Source organism: Poromitra crassiceps (genome assembly GCF_964638095.1).
Source record: "Poromitra crassiceps genome assembly, chromosome: 2".
Classification (NCBI taxonomy): Eukaryota; Metazoa; Chordata; class Actinopteri; order Beryciformes; family Melamphaidae; genus Poromitra; species Poromitra crassiceps.
This window is the reverse complement of record NC_139624.1, coordinates 108,090,303-108,116,237: the sequence shown is the minus strand read 5'-3', so window position 1 is coordinate 108,116,237 and position 25,935 is coordinate 108,090,303.

The following is a 25,935-nucleotide window of genomic DNA, read 5'->3' as shown; positions in this document are numbered from 1 at the left end:
TTGTGTGGCCAATAGGTGGCGCTGTGCCGAATTGCACGAAATTCGGCACTGCACTGTGTCGAGTTCCCCTCAGCACACTCCCCAAAGTTGAAGTCGATCGGACGAATGGTTCTTGAGATAAACCACATTTTCTATGTTGCCAGTAGGTGGTGCTATGCTGAATTGCACAAAAACACGGCACTGCAGGGCACACTCCTAAAGTTTGAAGTCGATGTGACCAACGGTTCTCGATGGCATGCAGCAGATGATGCTCATCCATAAGCATTGGTGCAAATGGCCAGGTTTTACTCTGGGAACCCTACTTACACAGGATGCAGGTTCCCAGAAGTGGTGTTGCCCTAGAGCAGAGGTTCTCAAACGTTTTTCAGCCAAGGACCCCTTATAAGATGCCAAGGACCCCTTATAACATAGAAAATATACCGGGGACCCCCTCATTCTGATTTGTGATTTTGGGCTCAGCTTGTTTCCATGGTAACGTGCTTGACATTTAAATTGATAGGTTTGTCAGATTTGAATGTAATCCATGAACCATTTTAGATTTTAAAGCATAATATATTTTCGTTGAACTATGAAGCTTTTGCACACAATTTTTTCTTTCTTGAAAACTTTTCGCGGACCCCCTGGCAAAGTGCCATGGACTCCTGGGGGTCCCCGGACCCCATTTGAGAACCACTGCCCTAGAGGATATTATTTCTGAATGCGTGACTCATTATAGCCTACCATTATTCACCTTATGTAGCCACGCCCATTTGACGCGGTTCTGTGGCCGTCCTACGACTTCCGGCTAAAAATAATAATAAAATAAAATAAAAAATGGCTGCGCTGCTCCAATATCATCTAACTCTGAATTAACTAATAATTTAGCCAATTGTATGTAACATACCAAATAAAAGCAAACGGCAATGTCTAAGAATGCAACGCCATGTAACTGGCTCGTTAAGTCTCGCATTCCAGGGAATTACGTTAACGTCTGCGGGTCTTTATTAACGTTAATGGCTCGCGCTGCCTCGGAGGAGAGAAAACCATCCGAAACTTTCTTTGTTGGAGTCCAGGTATGTTTTACAAGAAAGTGCTCGTCATTGTCGACGATAACGTTATCTGACCTGGCTAACAGTGGATACTCCGCTTGCTTGCTGTGTACCGAGCTCAAAGTAGTAGGCTACGTTCTTTGTTTTACACCCTGCGCTGTCCACTACAAAAACGACTCTCTTCTTCATGACGTTCTTTCATATTTGGCGCCGTGACCGCCGGAAGTGTTAGACGGACCCGGAAGAATTTGGCCCACTGTAAGGTCTGAACATAAGGTGAATAGCAACGTAAAAATCTCTTCGAAATCTCACTTAACTAAGATCACTGAGCTCTACTGATTATTTCCCCTTGATTTTATTCATGACCGACTTGAATATTAATGCTGCTTATTCAGCTTACAAATACATGTTCTCTGCTCCTTTCATACTGCCCTCTCTCTCATGTTTACTTAACACCCCCCCCCCCCATTCAATCTCAAGGACTCAATGTTGACTTAGTTAACGACCCTGTGTTGACTGTTCTCAACGGGCCAGATCAGTTGGAGCTTGAAGGAGCGCAGAACTGAAGACAAATGTTCAAATATCGAACGTGTTTCATGTCCGAATGGCATGGAAACAGGGCATTGCACTCCGTCGGGTTGCCATCAGCGCACCCCCCGAGTTTCAAGTCGATCCGACCAATGGTTCTCGAGATACGCGAAGGACAGACAGACGCTATCGTCATTATAGTATAGATCGTCATTATAGTATAGATGTTCCAAGGGACAGCAGTAAAAAAAATTGCCATCTGGCTAACACTGGCACATTTACAGTAATGTTCATTAATGTGCATTGTCGCTCAAATAAATACATAAATTAAAATTAAATAATAATAATGAAAATAATAATTATAATAATTATTATTATTAAAAAGACAATTACATCATTTTACCCTAGTTTCACAAAAGCCCATTTGCTGAGTGCATATAGCCAGTGTGATAAGAGGCATGATGGAGGCGAGCCTGTGAAAATGATGAGTAAGATTGAATGAATCACAGAGCGAATAACTGCCAGGCGTGTTGTAATCAAGCAGAAGAGCGCAGGTCGGCCGGTGCAGGCCTGGAGGGATCACACCCAGCAGGCGCTGAAAGCTCTTATGCAGATGCGTGCGAGTGAAACACAGTCACTCCACTACCAGCTTTGTTTGCCTACTGATTTATGAGAGTTCACTTTGTCTGTTTTTTTGTTTACTCCGACAGCCCCAGTAAGAATAGCTGTAGCATTTGCTGCAGCGAATGGGGATCCTAATAAACTAAACATTATTATATACAGTATAAACTTTTTTTGCATGTCATCGCTAATGAAACAAACAATAAAAATGTACTACACACATAAGAGATTCTAAAACCGCTTTCTATCTATTTCTATTTTGGTATCGCTATGCTTTAGTGTGTTATGGATCCGAGCAACTCAATAGATATAGGCTGGCCAAATTACCACGAACACATGAGATGCATCAATCTCAGTTATGAATGCAGTTACACATCTAAAAGTGCTGATCAGCCTATTTCTGGAATGATTAAGTGTTAATGGTGGGTGTGGATAATGGCTTCCTTCACTCTGGCCGTTCATTTGGGCAAGTAGCTGAATAAATCACTCCAGTTTAAGATGTGCGCTGTCAATTTCCTGTTAGCGGCGACCTCATTTATGTTTATTTAAGTATTGAGGATCTTTCAACAAAGGGATATGGAGGCGGACGAAGCTGTGATGATGAGCACATTGTCAATGATTCTGGAGGGTTTCATTAACAGTATGTAACTAAATCAATGGCTGCTATTTCATCATACCTGTCTAGCACTGGCCTGATTGCAAAGGCAAGGTGAAATATGCAATCATACTGCTAAAATGGTTAAGCACGGTTAACAGTTTGTGATTTATTTTTGAAAATCTGACAAAATTGGTTTGTGCAGAAATTTGGTCTGGGAAAAGCAAGGACATTTCAAAAGCTGAGATATTTCAATTCTAAAATTCAAAACTGCTTGGCCTTTCTATAATGTTAACATATGGTATACGACGACGTACAGTTTTCCTATGCTTATGCTTATATGCTTGGTGTTTATTTGTTGATTTCATTTTTTATAAGGATGTAAAAACAAGATGTGTGTCACATTAAATACATCTTCCCCCTCAAAACTCCACAAATACCAAAAATATATATTGTATTTTTGTCCTTGTTCTCTCCAGACCATTAGTTTATGCAATTTATTTTCTAATGAGTCCAATTATATTTAGATTACAAAAGGGCTGGCAAGTTTAATTAATCTATAATGGATAATTGCCACAGATCGTTTGAAACTTTCCCTCACTGTATTGGATGCACTCAAACATCAAGATAATGGTATAGAGATTCTACATTCTGGCTTGAATATTTAATACTGTGAACCAATTAAACCGGGACTAAAGATAGCAGAATGCATCCGAGTGATTGCATGGACATTTTTTAAGATACTAGTGTAGATAGTGGTATCGACACGGTAAATTCTGGATTATTAATTTGATACTTTGACCAAATGCTGCAACTAATTAGCATTAATATCAGATTTAACATAATCCAGCAAGACGTCTTATAGTTAACAGGATAAAATGGGCCTCATCTTTCTCCAGTCAACGTGTACATCTTAATGCACAATATTTGCCCTAAGTGAAGATTTGACACATGGATTCATGCTGGTTCTAGTTATTTGATAGTGTGTTGTGCACACATTTAAATTGTCACATAAACTGTTGTTTTATAATACAATAATAACATGCAAGCCAAGAGAGCATTCATTATAACCACAAAGATGATTTTCTAAGGAAACCACAACTTTCAGTTACAACTGCATGCATTCACTTTTAAGGTAACAATAATTTTATATAAATACATGTCTGTTTTGCCGCTCTCCATCACTGACTGATACAGTACATATCACAAAGATCCAACCTACTACACCCAGTTCATGAATGCAGCAGCGGTAGAGGAAACAAAATAAAAACTGTCTAGTTCAGAGGTTTTCAAAGTGGGAGGCGGGCCTCCCCAGGGGGGCTCTAAACAGTTTCAGTGGAGGCTCAGTCAATGGAAGTGAAATATTACATTAGTTATTACATTAGTTATCAAAATAGGCTAAATGTGTGTGAGTTGGTTAAAGAGATAGTTCAGAGATACAGTAGTTTTGATGGATTTTACGGTTTTCCCACTTTTCCAGTCACAAATAAATTGGTGTAGTCTGAAGTATGTCAAACAGCAACATCAGGCTATCTTGGCTAAATTGTTGAGTGTCTGGGATCAAATAACATAATCATGATCCCACAGGCATCCAGGAATTGAGCGGAATGAAGCAAGTAAACTAAAGGGGGACAGGCTTTTCCCAAGTTTTGTCTGAGGGGAGGCCCACAATCTCTGACTTTGAAAAGCCCTGGTCTAGTTAGCTGAACAGGAATAGAAAACAGCGCCACACTGTTTGATTGACAGGTGATCTCTGCAGTGCAGAAACACCACCCAAATGACCGCTTGGCACCAACAATGTCACCGAAACAAAACAAATCTTTGAAGATCTTGAGGATTACCACTTTGAAATTGTTTTCTCACCCTAAATCCTAGCTATACGAGTAAAAACAGGCAAACACAAATGCTGGTAAGCAAGAATGATTATTAAGTAGCTCCAAAGAGTATAGAAGCCAAGACATGAAGCCCTGGTGCTTTTTTGACAACAGCGCTGCGGCCATTTGGGCCTGGAAATGCTTCCTTGCACCAACAGCACAGACCCATGACAGAGAGACACACCATGACATGAAGAACAGAAGCCATTTGGGTAGAGGTAGTGGTACGGCACTTTGTAGGGGGGACGTTTTACTCACGTCATTACGGCAGTCTCGTTCAATCCAAAATGGCAGATTTGCTGTGCTGATGTTGCAATGGAACAATCTATTAGCCTTCAACTCTTAGCAATGCAAGTGATTTGGTAGTCAGTACATGTACAGTAAGTAGCTCCTTGACAAGACAAAGCAATTGGTTAGACATGAAATGTATTTACAAGTGAGGTTGGGTATAGATAGATCATGTATTACCTGCTTAAAATTACAAATACTAATGTGATCCACCGGGATTCTTACTTTTTGATGACTTCCCTCCACAATTGAATGTTTCTTGATGTTGTTTGGATAGTGTTATTGTCATCTGCTGCCATAGGTGCAGCATTAGCCTAATGAGCCTGTTACCAGAGGGTCGCAGGATGGAGTCTCGTTCTCCCCTGTAAGCTGTCAGTGAGGATGAACATGTGTGCTGAGAAAATCTTTCCTGATAATTCAAGACAGCAACATCAACACTCCAGTCCCCACAATAAAATGTGAGCATTATACTTTTGTGGAATCCACAGAAATGTATTGTGAACATTTCAGAAGCAAAATATGTTCCATAATCATGTTTCTAGATACGTGAATATTAACGTTATACACATCAGTCAGAGTCTATTGATGTGTACAGTATAACATTACTATTCACATTAATGACATGATAATAATGATAATGTTGAAGTGCGTCACAGAAGCCTAAGGGAATAGGGGTGGGATTGGTGGATTGGTGGTAGGTCCCCCGGAAAATACTCCAGGAGGGCAGCGCGAGGAGTTTTTGTGTTTGCCCGCGGTACGTGATGCCCTGCTCGGCCAGCCGCCGAAGGAAATGTACCGGCGGAGCTAGGGGATAGATAGCTAGGGGGATGTTGATATATCAATTGATAGCCTTGCTTGTTACGCCCAAGTCACGTTTGTTATCGATGGTCAAATTTGTTTTGACAATCCCTTGCTCGTTTATATAATTGTTTTACAGCTCCCCGCCCTGCCCGGGGAGCTTCACACTATTGTTGTCACATTCAAGCCACAACACAACAGCTAATGTAGCTAGTTAGCTAACTTCCCAAATGCTTGTGACTGTGTGCCTCTCCTAGCAAAGGCTACACGGACCAAACCAAAATGAGGACTTGGAGAAGTCAGCAAGTTGGACTAACGTTACAAGTTCTGAAAATGTGTGCCTTCGTCATTCATCGGTTGTTCATGTCTATGAAAGGCAGCTGTGCTGCTAGGCTAATAGCAAGTGCTAACGTTACCCAGATGGTGGTAAGTAACGTTAGCGCTTCCTAGCTGCTACAGTAGGTACAACCGATGCTGGAATGAGACACATTTTCAGAACTTACCACTTCAGTCCTACATCCTGGCTCACTTCCAAGTCGTCTCCTTGTTTTGTGTGAAAGTGAAAGGCAGATACGGCCGAGACGAGTGGAAATTAGCAGCGCTACTGTCGGTCGGTAGTGTACATGTCCTCGGCAGTGTACTGGAGCAATGTCAACACAGGGAAGGGTGGGGGCCGGCCGGCAGCAACGCTTTGTTGCCAGGGTAACAAGTCCTGCCTGACGTCACCAGAACTATGGTTCTCGCACAAAATCGGCATAAATCCATTTCAATCATGAGAGGCCAGTTGGTAGGATTTAACGAACTTTATTTAGCAATCGGCATGCATGGCAAATACTTTGGCGCATGACTCCATTAGCCGGTGGCGCTGCTCTTGAGGCAAGAGGAGGGCATCTGCATAGGCTAGGAGATCCCCCCCGTGGGGGATCAGGAGTCACGACTCGTTGGTGGCGGACTGGGGAGGTGGGTGGGGCAAAACAACGCTTCGGAGGACGGCTTCAGGGGAGATGGACTGCCGTGAAGCTAGCTGCTGTTATGATCGGCCAGAGAGAGAGAGGTGACGTAGAACCCTTGCTATATATATGAGAATTAACTGACGTCATATCTGACGTCATTACAGACGTCATACTAAGACCTTGACTGACCACGTCATACTAGAACTTGACTGACGTCAGGGGGTGATCGGATTAGATTATGCACGAATGGCCTTCTGCTTGAAATATGGTCTAGAGACCTCACTTCAATCATGAGAGGCCAGTTGGTAGGATTTAACGAACTTTATTTAGCAATCGGCATGCATGGCAAATACTTTGGCGCATGACTCCATTAGCCGGTGGCGCTGCTCTTGAGGCAAGAGGAGGGCATCTGCATAGGCTAGGAGATCCCCCAAAAGGAAGATCTGATTACCGGAGGTTAATTGAGATCTGCGGGCACCGGTAGTTGATTGTACTTTTCTGGCCTTCAACCTTTTAGCGACTTACAGCTATTTGCGGCTGGCGCTCCCAACTCGGTCGGGCCTTCGATCTTGGTACATTAGTAGTTGATTGAACTTTTCTGGCCTTCGACCTTTTTAGCGACTTACAGCTACTTGCGGCTGTCGCTTCCCAACTCGGTCGGGCCTTCGATCTTGATCCCCCAAAAGGAAGATCCGATTACCGGAGGTTAATTGAGATCTGCGGGCGCCGGTAGTTTGACTGTACTTTTCTGGCCTTCGACCTTTAGCGACTTACAGCTATTTGCGGCTGGCGCTTCCCAACTCAATCGGGCCTACGATCTTGGTACATTAACGTTTAACTTGGCGCTTCCCAGCTTGGCCTACTTGGCACCTCACGATTTAACTTGGCCTCCTTGGCCCCCGACTTGGTGCGCGCCGCTCAACCTGGCCTTCTGACTGACCCTGACTCTCTCTCTTGGCTCTCTCTCATTCCTCTCTTTCCCCCCGGGGAAATGAACCGGGAGATTTACTGCGCCTTACTGGGCGCCGTGCTTTTCGGGGAGCCACCACCAACGAGACATTTTTTTTTTTTTTGGCACGGAAGTCCGGGACACTGTTCGTTGCCATGCTTGCCGATGAAGGGAGGAGGGTTCTTTGGGCCGCCGGTATGGCTGCCCGCTCCGGGCGGATGTAGCTGGAGAATGCTGATGAAGACCGGCGGCCCAATTGCTGGAGGGAGGCGGAGGGCACTCCTTGCACGGCGGCTGAGGTGGCCGCCCCGATCCCGGAGGAGTGGCTGGAGTAGTTCTTCATCGGGAGGTTGCCATTCTGGAGCGTCCGCTTGAGGTACAGGATGAACCAGGATCTTGACGTGTGGTGACGAGGTGCGATGAGGAACAGGGGAGCCGGGGCCAGTCTGAGGCCTCAGCCTGATGAAGCGAGCCATGGGGAGTAGATTGTTTCCAAGAGTTAGGATGACTTAGGGGTTGGTGACTTAGTGACTTAGGGGTAGGTGACTTAGTGACTTAGGGGATGACTTAGGGGTTGGTGACTTAGTGACTTAGGGGATGACTTAGGGGTTGGTGACTTAGTGACTTAGGGGATGACTTAAGGGTTGGTAACTTAGTGGCTTAGGGGATGACTTAGGGCAGGGGTGCCCAATACGTCGATCGCGATCGACCGGTCGATCGCGAAGGTAGTGTGGTCGATCGCATGGCAATGAGGGGGAGAATTTTATTTTTATTTTTATTTTTTATTTTTTTACTGTTTTTCCACTGTTTTTCCACTGTTTCCACTGTTTTTCCACTGTTTTTCCACTGTTTTCCACTGTATACTCAGTGTATATATATATATATAAATAAATATGTTTGGTAGATCACTTTGACTTGGTCATTTTAAAAGTAGCTCCCAAGCTGAAAAAGTGTGGGCACCCCTGACTTAGGGGTTGGTGACTTAGTGGCTTAGGGGATGATTTAGGGGTTGGTGACTTAGTGGCTTAGGGGATGACTTAGGGGTTGGTGACTTAGTGGCTTAGGGGATGACTTAGGGGTTGGTGACTTAGTGGCTTAGGGGATGACTTAGGGGTTGGTGACTTAGTGGCTTAGGGGTTCCCAGCTTGGCCTCGGTGACTTAGTGACTTCCCGACTTGGCGCTGGACTTGGATGACTTAGGGTTAGTGACTTAGTGGCTTAGGGGATGACTTAGGGGTTGGTGACTTAGTGGCTTAGGGGATGACTTAGGGGTTGGTGACTTGGTGGCTTAGGGGATGACTTAGGGGTTGGTGACTTAGTGGCTTAGGGGTTCCCAGCTTGGCCTCGGTGACTTAGTGACTTCCCGACTTGGCGCTGGACTTGGATGACTTAGGGTTAGTGACTTAGTGGCTTAGGGGATGACTTAGGGGTTGGTGACTTAGTGGCTTAGGGGATGACTTAGGGGTTGGTGACTTGGTGGCTTAGGGGATGACTTAGGGGTTGGTGACTTAGTGGCTTAGGGGTTCCCAGCTTGGCCTCGGTGACTTAGTGACTTCCCGACTTGGCGCTGGACTTGGATGACTTAGGGGTTGGTGACTTAGTGACTTAGGGTTCCCCGACTTGGCCTGGGTGACTGAATGACTTGACTTGGCGCTGGACTTGGATTACTTAGTGGTTTGTCTGGTGAACCGAATTGTGCGATGAGGAGTCCAGAATCCGAATCCGGAGCAGTCATCACATGATGAGATTGATGAGCTGAAAATAAATATGACACATGGACAGGATCGCTAGGTGGAGAGGCAGACATGATTCACCCGATGCGAGATTCTTATAATAATAGCTTCAACACTTTTTTTTTCTTTCAAGGACAAATTATTTCAAGATTACATGCCAATAATTCATGGGAATGCAAGCATTATTAGTAGCTATTTGCATGAAAAAGATACGGTGACGCCCGGTGATGATGTCATCAGATAGCATCATCTTTTCCCCCAACAAACACCTGTTTGCTACGGACTGCTCATAGCCCTGCTGGCGCAGCTGAGGCCAGACCATGGGGAAGTCTGGGCAGATTCACGGTGATTGACGGGACCCGGCCTGCAGCACTGATGCGGGAGTGCCATATCATCTCGGACGCTCTGGGCAGACCAAGAGATCCATGGGGCAAGCTGTTCATTCTGGCGCAACCCTAGAGCTGAAATGAAATGCTTAATGCATGAGATATAAAGAAACTGGTTAACAAATGAATAAAATAGTTTCACCCCCTTGCAAATGCACCATATACTGCTAGTTGAAACTCGCAGTGATATGTTATGGTTGGTTATATGGTTATATAACGGTGGGTTTCGCAGCCTCTTGTTACATGACTAGCATGTCACTGTATTAACTGTTTTAGCTTTGGTATTATTTATGGTCAACAGGAACGCCAAATGTGTTTTACCTTGAAATTCGTTAACAGGAAGTGGTGAGTTAGGACTGGGTAGCTTGACGCGGAAAAACGTGAAATGAGACAGCCAGCGTGAATGTAAACGAAGCTGTTACTGTCAGAGTGGTGATAAACAACACGGCCTCAATGCAAACGATTCAGCTTTGCTGTTAAGAAAAATGATGGTGATCTGTCAACATCCCCTGGGCCGTCTGGCTTCAACAACATGCTGACGGAATTATGGATGAAATATACAATGTGCGGTGATAACGTCACCGTCATCAGGCAGCGACGTGACATCTTTTACTCACGCAACCTCCCGTTTATTTACGGTTAAAGTAAAGACTTAACTGCCCGGTGATAGCAGAGGGATCCGCGCCTGCCGTGCAACTGACCACAAGCGACGTGGACTGGAACGGCCTGTGATGCCTGCTTGGAGAAGAAGCCTGGGTGCGGACGCAGCTGGACGCCTGAACACCCGGGACAGGATCGGCTGCTGAGCTGTGGCGCGGCCCGTCGCAGTGGCGCGCCCCGTGCCTTCTCGTCGTGGCGTACGTCGGCGGCCTGTGGCACGGCCGCTTCGCCGGTGTCGTCAGGCGTCTCGGAGGGCAAATACGCTCCGTGGCTGATCCGGAACGGGGTATCGTTGTTTAAGCTGTCGTCCCTGTCCATGGGCTGCTCTGGCTCGGGATCCGACATGCCAGGAGTGGGGAGGGGAGCGTTGAGAGATCCGCGGGGATTATCCACGGGTAAAGAGGACTTGGGGGTGCTGATTCGGTCTGCAGATGTGGTGCAAAACAGCCGCAAAACAACGCTTCGGAGGACGGCTTCAGGGGAGATGGACTGCCGTGAAGCTAGCTGCTGTTATGATCGGCCAGAGAGAGAGAGGTGACGTAGAACCCTTGCTATATATATGAGAATTAACTGACGTCATATCTGACGTCATTACAGACGTCATACTAAGACCTTGACTGACCACGTCATACTAGAACTTGACTGACGTCAGGGGGTGATCGGATTAGATTATGCACGAATGGCCTTCTGCTTGAAATATGGTCTAGAGACGTCACGTCATCTCGTCTACGAGAGTTCATGGGTGGGAGGGGGGGGTTCATGGGGGTAACATTAAAACACTTTCACATATTTATTTGAAGCTTAGCCCATGTTTAATATGACCATCCAAGATTGTAACAACATATATATGATACAAAATTAAGAAATGCATAATAGGGCCCCTTTAAAGATTAAAAAAAAAATGTCGACTAGTGGTTTTACTAGTCAACTAGTCGACTAGTCTGTGAATGCCCTAGTGGCAGGAGAGGCACGCTATACAGGAAGCTGGGAAAAACGGTAGAGCTGTCCCAGAGTCTATTTTTCAAATACAAATAGAGTATGGCGAGAAACCCATGGGCTTATTTGAGCCTCCACCTAATAAACACATAAAATACCTACACTACCTAAATATAGTACCTAACTCTAAACATAAGAAACCCTAAAGCTAACCTAAGACACTAAAATTACTGATGATCTCGAAACATATTTCATCATCAGTCACTTCCTTCCTTCCTTCCATGCTTCCTTCTAGTCCGATGTGTGTGTGAATGAAGATAAATTGGAACAAGGTCACAAAGTCTGTTGTTTAGCATATGCACAACTTCATACACAACACAGGCATTGTGAAAGATATTACATTCCGTCAGCTTCAGAAGACTGTAACGGTGGAAGAGAGGGTACAGAAATATCACTTAATGGTATTGGTTACACCTGCTTTACCACCTTAAAACGGTTGCTGTGAAATAGGCCTATTCACCTTGTCAAGTCGCAGAGGCTGGTTGCAAGTAGTTGCAAGTTTCAACTCGTCTCGTCAGGAATCTTTGGTCTAAACTTGGCTTTAGTTGCCCAAGTTGTTTTATTGCCTAAACATAACCAATTTGTTTTACTTGCCTAAAAATACGTTGGATCAGGGAAGCAATGGAGATACGGAAACGTGCACCCCGGACTGTGAACCGGGATGAGGGGGCTTACATGCTATCCCACACCTGGGACACAGTCCTCCTCCATAAACTACCGGCCAGCAGGGGGCATGGTCATCCTACCTATCCAGGTGGGATGGCCAACCCTTCATAAACCAGCAATACAGCACGTCACAACAACATCACGTGACGTCTCTGAGGAAGACTGCAGGAAGCAGCAGTCGAAACTGTCAGGTATGACAAAAATACACACAGTCTTTCAATAAGAAAAACTAATAGTTGCCTAAAAATAACCAAGTTGTTTTCATTAGCATTTAACGTTGGAAAGGCATTGAGGTTCTCAAATTAACCAGCGTTTTGTTTCAAATCTACGGTGCGATTGTAGGCATAAAATGCCACGTTTTACAAACATATTTTAATGTTTTGTTTCAAATTAAGTTGATATTGTACATTTCCGTGGATTCTGGCGATTCGAGTGGACCGAAATAAAAATAAATATGCATAGTTATATTTACACCCATAAAATGACAATCAAGTCGCTTTTTTTTGCTTGAATGCCGTTGTTTCCCACACCTGGTTGTAAGTTTTGATTGAACATAGTGGATGTGCAGAAAAGCACAGGCACTGACAGCAGCAGTCTCCAGAGGCATTTCACAATTAGTATGGCTGACGTGACCCCGAGCATCACTTCTGGATTCATACATTGAAAATAAGCAGGAGTCACACTGTTTGCTTCCTGCCAGCTCCCACATAGCAGCATTATGTTGCTCACAAATGGAAATGGACAGCTCCTGCTGACTGCATTATTTTCTGACAGATGCTCTTTAGATTATTGAAGTTTTCTACCACAGGATACATATGGGCTGGTTGGAAATCACTACCTCATTCCTGGGCCAATTTCCCACCAGAATTCAATCGTCCAATAGAATTCAGCTAAATGCTAAATGAGGTGGATGGTCTGATGAGGACACAACCTTATTAGTCATTACCATGTCAATACACTGTGTTCTTTTGGAGAAAAGAGGGACAGTTCATGAATTACCGTAATGTTCAAAAAAGCAAAGATGATTTCATCCTCCAAACTATATTTTTTGGGGGTGGTGTTTGCAGTCTAAATGGCTCTCGGCTTTTATCTCAGCAATAATCCCCCTGTATTTATTTTGTTAATTTAACTGAAACAATATTTCATAATGTAGGTTTAGGATCCAAGTGCTATTTTTTTTTCTTTCTTTACACCTGACAGGGGAGCTTCACCGGCAGGACAAAGCACGTGGGAGGATCATGCTATTCCCACCAGTTCCCTTCCACCCTGACCAGGCACCCCGACCTAGCCTAGGTAAACCCAGCCACCACGTGACCTGCTCTCTCAGTTCCCAGTCACTATCGTCTAGCGAACGGGCCATTCAAATCGATTTCCGCGGCGGTTGAAAGACTCCCGCAGACCCGCAGCCACCCCGCAGCCAATGAGTGACGGCGTGACTGCCAACATCAGTCCTGCCGTGATCGGCCAATCAGAGAGTGCGTCTTTGTCAATGACGTATAACAGCTGCAGCGGCTAGCCATTAGCTTTTGGTCTTTCCAAAGCATAGCTCCCGAGCTAGCTACTAGCTATGGCTATGACAGCTACAGCTACGTATTGTTGTGTCGCCGTTAAATGCGCTAATGGAGGACCAGATACGCGAGGCTTCTAATCTGGGAATCAAGGCGTTGCAGATCGGTGGGGTGAATGATAAAGACAAGGACATGGACGCTGCAAGCTTGTGTATGCAAGTCCAGAGGCCTTGATGAAGAAAAAGTGGCGAAATATGCTGGCACCGGCTACACGAAAATTAACGTTATTAAATGCTGTAACGTTAACGGTAATTCTCATGTGTATGGTTTATTTAGCCTACTCAATCTCTTCTGAGATTATAACGTTAACCTGTTAGGACGCTGTGAGCTTGTGTATATAAGTCCAGAGAACTTGATGAAAACAAAGTGACAAAATATCCTGGCATCGGGTACACGAAAATTAACGTTATTAAATGCTGTAACGTTAACTGTAATTCTCATGTGTATTGTTTATTTAGCCTACTCAATCTCTCAGCCCATGTTGATGCTGAACCAAATGACCAGTCCGGCTGCAATGGTTGATTTGTGAGGTTAATGGCAGCCAACAGAACTTCATATTGTTTCCATACTGTACTGCATGTTGTACTGCATGTTGTACTGTTCATACTCAAATTGTACTTTTTTGAATGGAACTGAATAAAAATGTTTTTGTTTGATACTCTATTCTGTTGTATTGTCATGTGAGAATGAAAACAGCTATATTAATAGTACTTCAAAACAGTGGTTCTCAAAATGTTTCCACATAAGGATCCTTAAACTGAATGTGATGCTAGACCTGTGCTTGTTTATTTAGCAAAAAAAGTGTAGTTAAAGTTATACATTCATAACTTGTTCTGCAGTCATCAATCAGACAATTCTCCAAAGCAAGTGTTAACTACATTCAGAGTGAGCCAGTTATAAAAACATAACATGTAACACATCACAGCAATACTGTAGCCTACAGTCCAGTGGTATGGTGGGCTCACTCTCTCGTCCAGCAGCTGCAGATGTCATTATCCACGTTATTGATGATTATTTATAAAAAAAAATCTCATTGTGTAAATATTTTGTGAACGCACCAATAGTTAGAGAAGGAAACCTCTCTTTGCATTTTATTTTGTTTTTTAATAAAAGTAGGCTACTTGTGATATCTCACGTAGAAAATGCAGATGTGAACAGCTAGGTTAATGACAAATATGGAATATCACCCAAGGAAATACCACGGTTTAATGCCAACAGATAAACCATACAGATTTGTTGTAATTGTGAACACAAATAAGGGATCAAAGACATGGTTTTCAAGTATAACACAATGTACAACTTTTATTCAAAGACAGGATTGAAAAATATAGGTCACTTGTATTCACTTCAGACAAGACACTACGTTAAAGTCTGAAATTTACCTAGATTTGCTATAAGAATTGACATTTCAGCTTGTCACCTGATGTCATTATTAATGGCTTAACATCTAGCTAGGTTGCATCTGGAATATGATCTGGATTATGTATAATATACAGCATTTCGGTATATTCCTACCTCTTAACATATAGCTAGCTAGGTTGGATCTGGAATATGATATCAAGGCTTGATACATTTGTAGCCTACTCATACAGCAGTGTGAAGCTCATCTAGCTAGGTTGCACCTGGAATATGATATCAAGCCAGTAATGTCAGGTCTCAGTCGCATTCACGCTAACCTCTTAACGTCTAGCTATAGCTAGGTTACATCTGGATTATGTATAATATACAGTATAATACTACGCTATAGGTCATGACATTCACATTAACGCCTCCAAAAATCTACTGTAGCTAGCTAGCGTTAAATAGGTTTATCTGTAACCACGCTGAAATGTGAGGGCATTAACGTTAATATTTCAATTAGGTCAAACACACCTTACCGTTATGACTGCGGCCGTTTTTGATTAACATTAGCGTTAAGTCCATGATCAAATCTAGCATTTCGGTATATTCAGTGTGTGTGTGTGAAAAGGATGTTAGCATGCTAGCATTATTAGCACAGAATGTATACAGTCCATGGTACAACGTTAGGCCTTCAAGTCCTGAGGCGAACAGCACCGGAGGATGAAGTCTGCAGACTGGCTAGGCTCTTGCATTCAGTGTCCAACAAGCACGCCTGTTTCCTCATCAGGTTGGCAGCAGCTGACTGAGAAGGGTTTAGAATTAATACCTGAAAGAATAAACAGAGAGGACGTCAGTACAGTAGACACATGTAACAGTATAGATCCCCGTTATGAGGTCTGTTGATCAAAATATCACCTCAAGCTATATCGAAATCGCGTTTTAGTGGACGGGCAGCGATCATCCAAACGGGTTCATAGCTGGTCTGCGGCTAGCTAGTAGCTAGCAACGTAGCCATCGATTAAAACAGCGTTACATTTATGATCTTTTAGTGATGTTGGTAGACACACGTAACAGTATATCCCCGTTATGAGGTCTGTTGATCAAAAGATCACCAAACGCTATATCGAAATCGGGTCTGAGCGGACGGGCAGCGACCATACAAAGGACAGCTTGTACAAGCTGGGGCTTCTCATCACGTGGACACATTTTACGGCGAAATTATCTGATAAACTGGCTGCGCATAACATTACTTATTTGCGGGAGTGCACGGGGGAAGTGGAGATTAATCGTGCAGCACTAGTACATTAGGTTATAAGTACATACCTCAGTCAGACTCTGGCAAATCCGACATGATTTGCAATCCTGTTGGTGTAGTTTCACACCAACCCTCTCCAGGCGTAGAAATACCCCCTTCTCGAGTGGTTTGCAGCTGCCCAACTTGCCTTTAGAACGAAGGTTTATCTTACACAACCTGCAACCTGTGGTTGCTAGCAGTAGCCTAGTGAGTTAGCTAGGTGGAGTTAGCTCGAGCGCTAACAACAAAGGTCGCAGAGCGATGACGCCATCTGCTGCACTGCGCATGTGCTCTGTGCACAAAGCTGGTTGGATGATGGTTGCGTAATGGAGCGGTCTATCGGGGGGGGCCCAACAACCGCAGGAAATCGTTTAGCACAGGCGGGGGACCAGACCATAGTGACTGAGAACAGGTCTGAGAGCAGGTCACGTGGGGGATGGGTTTACCCAGGCTAACCCCGACCGACCAGAGGACGCGCTAGTGCAGCGACCAGGGCTTCATACCCCGAATCCGGCTTGATGGCTTCCCACCCCCAGACACAGCCAATCGTGCTTGTATGGATGCCCGACCAAGCCGGAGGTACATGTAACATGGGGATGCGAACCTCGACCCTGGTGTTGGTAGCCAGGGAATCTACCGCTACACTACACTCCCCTCAACTTTATTATGTTTCTAAATGTACAACTTGGCCGTCTGCCATCCCATCAGAATCCAATAGACAGGGTTATGTTTAGGCTTGGGTCGATTTTTAACAACATTGAATATTGTGGGTTTTTTTTTTTACTTTAAAGGCCATGGCACACCAATCAAACATTCTCCAACAAACACCAACAAACATGAACAGACAATTGTCTGTGAATGTTGGCAGATGTTGGAGATTGTTTGAAAGCATGGCACACCGACCAAACATATTCAGCACAACAGTTGTTCTAATTTCAGCCAAATGGTGGCGGTAATGCAACAATAACTATGCCAACTGCCGTAAAACCACAAAGAAGAAGAAGCTGACCAAATGCGATTAGCGATTATGGTGGACAATATTGCGATTTGCGATTGTGATTGCGATATAATAAACAAGAGGTATCTAGGGATGTGCCGGCATGAGTTTTTTGACGGTATGATTGGACAAAAATGCCACGGTTTCACGTATCACAGACTAAAATACATGAAATATGTTACAATTTAAAATATATTAAAACTAAATAAATAAAACAATTTGAAATAAAACTATCTTTACAAAAAAATAAAACATTTTGAGACATTTGCCTGTCCCACACATGTAAAAAAGAAACACCAGAAAAATATAAACTGCACTGTGTTACAGGCAGCACATAGAAGATGGCTCAGACTGGCAAAGTTAGTTACATGTCTGTCGAGTAATACAATGATATACCCAGTTTATTTATTTTGTAGCGACAGATGGCCTTAAACGCCACACTCACGTGACGCTTCTTGAGAGAGTGGTGAGGTAACGTGCTTCTTTCTGCAGACTTTATCGAGGGACCATGAAGGCGTCATGTGACAGGCTAACGCTAGTTGAAGCCTGGAGGTGCTGCTGATGGCAGTCGACAGTGTTTTGCTATCAACCTTGTTAATCTCGCTATATTCTTCATCACAGCGGGTCATTACCCACTGTGCACTTAATCGTGCACTAGTTCTGCATAAGCACCTGCAGCTCTCTCCTTATTTTACTGACGTTCACTAATCACACGGCTGTTTACATGCGTTTCTGAACGGCTAGCTAGTTATTAGCATAGCTCGCTGTTAGCGATCATGGATGTTCTCTCTGCCTCTCGGTAAGATATAATGACGTAACCGTGCTGCACATAACATTACTTATTTGCGGGAGTGCATGGGATAAGTCTCCCGCTAGTGTTGATGCCCAGTGTGATGGCACATGGCAGAGAAACGTGTGTTTGCTGCGTCGCGTGTAACGTTAGTTTAGAGGAGGCTCTGACCAGACGACCGCGAACAGCGAACACCGAACAAGCACGGATTGAACATGTTGAATCCGGGCGAACATCACCGAACATCGTCGAACACGAACAGACAAGGACAGACAGCTATGGCACACCAAACGAACATTTGTCTGTTCGTGTTTGTTTGTGTTTGTTTGAGAATGTTCATTTGGTGTGCCATGGGCTTAAGAGGCTATAGCGTGCTCAGTTTTAAAGCCAGAGGGCCCTATCTTCGCAAAGACGGTAATTTAACGCTGTGCGCAATGCAAATTGGGGGCGGGTTCAGCGCTAAAATGTGGGGATAGATTGCATTATCCTATCGTCAGCAGCACGCAATTATTTTGCGCTAACGTCATCATTACGCACGGACGTGCCATGCCAGGACATCAAATTCTGCTGCTAAAATTGGGTAACCAGCAGATTATTCTGTGAGGCAATCAACTATAATTCACTGAGAAACTTTTATCACATCGCAAGGAGGGGTTATGGTAAATGAATGGAGAAAAGTTGTACATTGTAGCCTACTTGCAATAGGCTATTCACCTTCACCAGCTATAACCCGTAGGGTCGTTGGCATCACAGCCGATCTGTCACAAGCTCTCTCCATCTGTCTCTGTCCTCGGCAGCAGCTCAGTGTTTCACAGAGTTTTAATTGAGTCCACTGTAAATCGTCCAATCTTTTCTTTTGTTTCCTCCGCTTACCCGCTGCAAACACGTTTCTATTATCCCACCCTAGTCAACAAAATAACCCGAATCAATCAATCATCATCAAAACTCAGATGTTTTTAACAGGTATATGATGTGATGGTGTCGTTATGAGATAGGGATAATATATACAGTCAATAGGTCTACAACTATCCAAATTACGCATGGGGAGAATTACAGCATGCCTCACGCAAACTGTATTACAGGACTGCAAGACGGGAATCTGGTTTGATTGATCTAACGCCCAGGCATTGCCAGGCCACACCTGTGAATAATTCTGGTGGTTAACACCGCCCAAATCCCGTTTGTGCCGGGCATAAATGATTTGGCACGCCTGTAATCTGCGTTTGCGCCCTTTGTTGTGACGAGTTTTGCTTCCCTGCGAGTATTGCATCGCCACCATATGTTAGGGCTGTTTTTGACTTAAAAACAGGGACATCACATCTACCCAAACAATTATATGATTTTTAAAGTTATGTTTCTGTATAAATCATTACAATATGCTCCCGTGAGGTGTTTAGCTGCTGCCGAGCGGGGGTGCAAACGCCTGTACCAAGATAGGGCCCAGAGTGAAGTTTCTGGTATTAAACTAGAAGACCTAAGGCATCGATTGGTACCAACCATCTCATGCTAGCGTGTCAGGAAGATGGCTAAATTTTTGGCTAAATTTTGGCAAGGGAAAAAACAATTTCAAAGAGGTCCTCTTTTCCCCAGCCTTGGCAGGTACAGTATGGTGTGTTTGTGTGTGAAGCAGGCTATTTAGCACTGCAACAGTCTCAACAGCAGCGCTCTGGCCGACCACGTGTTTCAGCCGACCAATGGTTGTATTTGCATCAGTGCATTCAGTCAGGGGCATTTGGGAATGTAGACCTTTCACCCTATCGCGTGTCACAAACATTCAACAGCAGAATACAGTAAATACAAAATGTACTTTTTTCCCTATTCGGCTGCCTTCATGTTCGTTTGACTGTCAGTCTCGTTCTTGTGAGTATTATCCAAGAAAAATCAAACTTTTTTCCCTACATGCAACTGTTTAGCTAACCAGATGAGAAGAGAAAGAACTGTAAATGTCGGCCTCCCCCAGACGCTGATGATTGAGAGGTGGTGGAGGGATAGCATGCTGAGAGAAGTGGAAATGAATTACGTATCCAATGACACCATGGCGATTCCCACGATGGCAGGATTTTAATGTCACTGGTCGCATGCTGCTCTATCAGCCCCCAGCCTACCGCAGTGACACGGGATGATTGGCAAGGGCAATGAGAAAGATAACTCCCGCTCCTTATGTAAAATGACCAATCGTTAATTATGCATACACCTTGATAAGAAATTTTATTTTTAGATCCTCCTCAAATCTCCAGTGTGACCTTTTTATGGTATCAAGCAAACAGTGAGCCCTCCATGATACGTATCACACTCTAAATTCACGGGGATGTGATGACTATAAATACACAGTCATTCATTAGTCTTTATCTTTTCTTTTTTTTTTTAACTTAAAGTCATGTAACTGCATTATTGTTAATTGCAATATAATTTAATTAATCCATGAATGCTTTCAGATTTGGAATTGTTAATCATAATGATAAATGACTGTAGCCAATTTGAAGACGCCATAAAAACATCAAGTTATGTACCTACTTTTAAGAAGAAAACACCACCCAGGAAGTTTTGAATATGCTTACTTATTTACTTAAATACTAGGAACTAGGGTGGAGACTCTGGAGATGATGTGCCATGGCTGCAGTTATGGAACTCGCCCGCTCCGCAGGCTTCCAAAATCAGACGGACAGACACCGCCCACCCACCTAGGCGCCATCATGCAACTGTGTGCCATCGGCTCATGTTGCTTGAGTGACATCACTGATGACATCACAACAATTGCTCGAGTGACATCACTGATGACCTCACAATTGCTCAAGTGAAATCACTGATGGCATCACAATTGCTCAAGTGACATCACTGATGACATGGCATCACAATCGTGACAGACACCTCCGCCACACACACCGCCTGCACCCTCTAAAATAACTAAGATAAGTTTAGAAGTCACACATGTTTACTTATATCAAAGCACATTTCAACTCCATATAAATGTAAACATTCAAGACTGGTAACATCTAGGTCTACTGAAGTTAAAATTGTCTTACAGTGTTAAATTGTGGGTATATGATTACATAAAAACATTGTATTATATTGTTTGATTATCCTTGTATTCATTAATTTATTTATCTTTCTTGTGTTCCATTTTATATTTCCTCGCTGAATTCTATCTTGCTGAATTCCCCCACAGGGATCAGTAAAGTTTCATGTTGTCTTACTGGAGATTGTACACCCAAAAATGATTTGCCGTCACTATTTCTGTAAACATACTGTACAATGTTGATGATTCACCCTGTACTTGACATTGCACTGGGCATGCTTGTTAAGGAAGCCGAGACATGCCAGTTATTCTTTCAGCTGATGGTGTTGGGGGGAAACAACATAGCATGCTTCCAGAAAGTTAGAGGAAGAGCAGATATATTTTCATCACTGCTTACTTGTTATTATTTCCCTCTTTTCGAACAAGATGTAATCAGCTGACCTCTCATCACCCACCATTGTAAATCTGTGGTGATGATAATGATTGCCTTGTGGACCCATCAAATGGCAAGCAAGCACCCACAGCTCAGAGAATGACAATTAAATCAGCAATACTGCCTGTGTGTGTAAGAGAGAGTGAGAGAGAGAGAGAGGGAGAGACACACAGGGAGAGAGAAATTGCTATTAGTTTCCGTGACAGACTGCTCTACCATAAACTTGTCCAACAGTAATTCCATTCAGATAATTATAAGGCAACAGGGAAATGTGAATAAAGGTTTTCTATTTTTGTTTTCCAAATTAATTGGTCTTGCCTTTATCTTACATAACATTAAATTACCTGCATTTTTAAAACCAGGTTTCATAGTGACAGTTGGACAAAAGAACAAGTCCAATTTAACCCAGGAGCAGCTTAATAGCAAAGGAAATAGAATAGTCACCTGTAAACATATTGGAGCCTCCACATAGTTTTACAAACTAATGAGTACAGACAGCTTGAATGAGGATAGATATGCCACTCAAGCCAGACTGACTTGTGATGATTGATGACTGTCATTTTTCTTCCTCAGCGGCTCCATCTACCCGGAGGTCAACCTGAGCCGTTTCATCTTCACGCTATAAAACCATGAATCCAGAATATTCTCCTCATTGTAAATCATGGGAAAGGTAAATGTGGATAAATAAGAATATACAGTAGGGAACACTTTAAAGGGGCCTTACCTCCCAGATTTCTGGCAAAACAGCGGACCATAGGCGATTCTAGGCTTTCCAAACAGGGTTGGGTTGCACCACCAAGAAAGTAATAGTACTCCGACTGGGGGGTACGTAGGGGGGGCTGTGCTCCCCCTAGACAAAGAAATGTTGTACATTTTAAAGTAAAATGCATTAATCTGGTGCACTCAGAGCAAAATGAAGAGGCTAGTAGATATGATATAACTTGTCGCAGAACATCAATTTTGGTTTATTTGGTAAAAGTGGAACTGTATTCCTTCTGGTTTTCTTCATTGTTCATGATTTTGTGGAAAGCATTCACTAAAGAGTCTATAGTGAATGCTGCTATTAACTTGTGTTTACTTTTGCTACTAAACCAACATCAGGACATCCAAGCAAGTTCTGACAGAGAGCAATGCCATTGGACCCATTGGACAAAGACATTTGGATATCCCCCAGCATGCATTGTTCCTTCCAAACGTTTGACCACAAAGTAAAGTAACCACATTAAATAAGTGGTGAGTGGAAATAATCATTATTATCATTCTTAGTTAAACATGCAGTTTTGGAACATTCAAAAAAGACAAATACAAAAATAGACTATGACTCGACACCCTAAGTGATACACACATGTTATGAGAGTGGTATATATACCCATCACACTAATATCCGTTTTAGTGTAGAATGGTTAGTTCCTTGTTCTGCTCTCCCTTAAGAGTGCAACGGACATGGCGTTCTGCATCGGTGCGGGGAAAAGAAGGGGCGCCTGGGCGCACAGCAGCGATTTTTGTTTGTTTGTTGTTGTTTTGTGAGGGCTACAGAGCGCCCTGGCTGAACTTGTGCCCCAAGCAGGAGGCTGCTTCGCCTGTAGGGTGAGCCGGCCCTCATCAACTATGTTTATATGTCAACATAAAATAAAAAATAATCTGGCCCTAGGGGTTGCACGTGCATCCGGTGCACCAGCATACAACCGCCTATGAGGCGCACTGTTGTGAAAGAAGCAGAAGAGTGCCTCCTCTTGTCTCACTATACTCTTTGTCTGCGCTCAGACTGGAAATATTTACCGGAAACAGTGCCATGACAGTTTGCCCGCATCGGGGAAAACATTATATTAGAGCTACAATATCGTTATAAATATCAACAACTAGCCAACGCTGGCCTGGTAGGCTGTATGGAAACAGCGTGACTTGAAATGGTTGAAAGTTATATCAAGCTGGTCATTCAGTGGCGTTTACTGCCATGTAACTAACATTAGCCCACAGCTAACAGCTAGCATTAGCCACAGTACCAGAGCAGATCATGATTACCCACAATGCTGTGCGTTGCCCCAGCTCTATTAGCCAGGAAGGGGCTCACGCTACATTTGAATGCATAAAATAAAGCTGATACAATTTGATTATTTAAAAGTCTTACCCTTTCAAAAGTACATCACAAATGGACAGCCCTGCTTAATCCTAGCTAAAACATGTGTCCATTGGAGTGAATGGAGAATGTTGTTGAATGTTGAATGTTGCAACTCTTCTATTGCAGTATAGACAAGTTTCCCAGCGCTGGACTAGGGCGGTGCCATAGCAGCCTTATATGTTCCCGGCTTCCGGTTAAGTCCACATTGCGTCCACAGCAGCGAGCACATCAGAAGGCAGCAGCCGAAATATCCAAACTTTTTTACAACGATCGCTAACATGAGCTACACTAACGTTAGCAGACGTTATTAACAATGGGTTATTCTGTAACACATTGTGCAGTGCGTGGCTGTCACAATAAACAGAATGAATGAATTAATTAATTAATGAATGAGCTTTATTTGTCACTGTTACAAAAAACAAGTTTAAGAACAACGAAATGAAGCAATCCCCTAGGTGTGTTAGACAAGACAATACAATAAGTCAAGGTAATAAAGATAAGGTATTTAAAAGTAACGAGGTAATAAGGATAAAAGTGTTCAGTGTATAAAGTATGAGGTAATAAAAAAAGTAAAAAAGTAAAAGTGTCTAGTTTCAAGTTTGTTCTGTGTACACTCTTGTACACTGTAAAGTATGAGGTAATAAAAAAAAAAGTAAAAAAGTAAAAAAAAAAAAAAAAAGAGTAAAAAGTGTCTAGTTTCAAGCTTGAAACTAGACTTGAACGCCTGAAAGAGTGGTTGGATTGACAGTGTTTTGAGCATCAGCACACATGATGCATATCCAATACCATCTCAAGTTGCAGCAACTAGATTGTGTGACTGGGTTTCCATCCAAATGTATTGCAACTTTTAATCGACTTTTCAGAAAGTCGGCAAAATAAAATGCGAAACAATGGGCGTTTCCATCCACTGCTATTTTACGAATTATAGAGCTGTCAATCACCTCGTGTTCGAGGTAAAATGGTAATCCACGGAGCACATAGTAAGTGAATATAATTTCATTCAAGTCTAGAAGTGAGTCGCCTTAAAGTTAATATCCCAGTCTTCTTCTGTTTACCACGGCGGGTATTGTGCTGCGTATTTACCATGATTTACCGTGTGTAGCCCCATTGTGTGGAGGCTACACACGGCATGTCATGTTTTGCAGTGATCAAGGCAAACTGTGTTGTTTTTGAATGGAGAGACACCTAACGTTAGTCTGGCTGACTGTGACAGAGTAGAGGACTGTAACCTAACGTTAGTCTGACTGACTGTGACAGAGGAAAGGACAGTAACCTAACGTTAGTTTGGCTGACTGTGAGAGAGGAGAGGACTGTAACCTAACGTTAGTCTGACTGTGAGAGAGGAGAGTACTGTCACTGTAACCTAACATTAGTCTGACTGACTGTGACAGAGGAGAGGACTGTAACCTAACGTTAGTCTGGCTGACGTTTCGGAGCTTTTGAGATTGTTCATCGCGTTGCCGTCCACCGCCATTGATTCCTCAAAATACGCTATAATCCTGCCTGTAGTGGGGACACCCCGGCATTGCGAAATGTCGGCACTCCGAAATACCGGCATTCCGACAAAATTGTCGGAATGGAGATCTGTCTCGCCATTGCGAAAGAACCCTAACCCTAAACCTAACCTCTCCCACCCCTGTAGGCTAAATAACTCAAGATGCTATGTCGGAATGGCGGACCTAATATCGTTCGCAATGACGAAACCTTTTTTGGAGATAAAAAGGGCCGCCTCTCCGAAAGCATAGAAGTCAATGATCGGAATGACGACACTTCGGAATGGCGAGAGGACCCCCCTGTAGTTACGTTCGGCCATTTACACATATTATCTTCCTATGTGTCCACTGTCAACGGGTGTGGGATAGACACTCTTTCGTTAGACAGGAGACTCGGAGAATGATCCCAAGTTTGCATTTTTTTGGCGGTCGCTATGGCTACTACGCTAGTACGTTACGCTTCTCTGACTGTATTCACAAACACCGGAAGAGACAGACATATCGCGGGCGAGTCTGGAAGCAAACCGGAAGTGGCCAGGAAACTTGCCTATATGGCTCTGCCGTTTGCTAGATCACATGAGTAGGAAAGGGGGTGTTTGAACCCATAAAGGGCACTCTCGCTGCCTGAAAATATAGAATTCTAACAGTTTAGTCTCAAATGTGGAGATTTTGACCAGAATCCTTCACACACCACCTAAAAAGCAATTGGTTAAAAGCTGAAAAAAAGGAGTTGTAGGGGTTAGTTACCCTTTAAGTGGGAATCGAGCTTGCTAGCATGTAGCTGGTGTACAGGAGAATTTGAATGCAAG